General features: G+C 48.1%; 1 protein-coding gene across 1 annotated transcript in view; it reads left to right on the top strand.

Moving 5' to 3' along the window:
• Positions 1-501, top strand: part of g6pd (glucose-6-phosphate dehydrogenase) — a gene marked incomplete at its 3' end in the record, with an annotated part of 8957 nt that overhangs the window by 6309 nt on the left and 2147 nt on the right. The window lies entirely within an intron of this gene.

Below are 501 nucleotides of genomic sequence, written 5' to 3'. Positions count from 1 at the left end.
CTCCAATTCCCAGCATGATCCTGGAGTAATGAGGGGAATTTCCAACTCCCAGAGTGAAGCTGGAGTAATGAGGGGGATCTCCAATTCCCAGAGAGTGATCCTGGAGTAATGAGGGGGCTCTCCAACTCCCCGAGAGTGATCCTGGAGTAATGAGGGGGACCTCCAACTCCCAGAGAGAAGCTGGAGTAATGAGGGAACTGCAATCCCTGAGTAAACTGGATCAATGGGTGACTGAACTCCCAGAGTAAACCTAGAGTAATGGGGAAACTGCCAACCCAGTTGCAATTCCGGATATCTCAAAGACGATAGAGTTAGATTTGAAGTATTGGACCCTATGCAGTGCAGCTCATGTGTCTGATCATATGGGTACAGTAAGCTCCCACAAAGTATTGTGGGAAGATAACCGGTTAAACTGGTTTAGTGACATGGTCGGAGGCGAAATGTTGGCTAAGATTGAATCAGAGAGGGAGACAAGACTCCTGCTCTTCTCTGAATCTATGG

Source organism: Rhincodon typus, unplaced genomic scaffold (genome assembly GCF_021869965.1).
Source record: "Rhincodon typus isolate 14 unplaced genomic scaffold, sRhiTyp1.1 hic_rhity00000069, whole genome shotgun sequence".
NCBI classification, from domain to species: domain Eukaryota; kingdom Metazoa; phylum Chordata; class Chondrichthyes; order Orectolobiformes; family Rhincodontidae; genus Rhincodon; species Rhincodon typus.
This window is presented reverse-complemented; position numbering and strand designations above follow the sequence as displayed.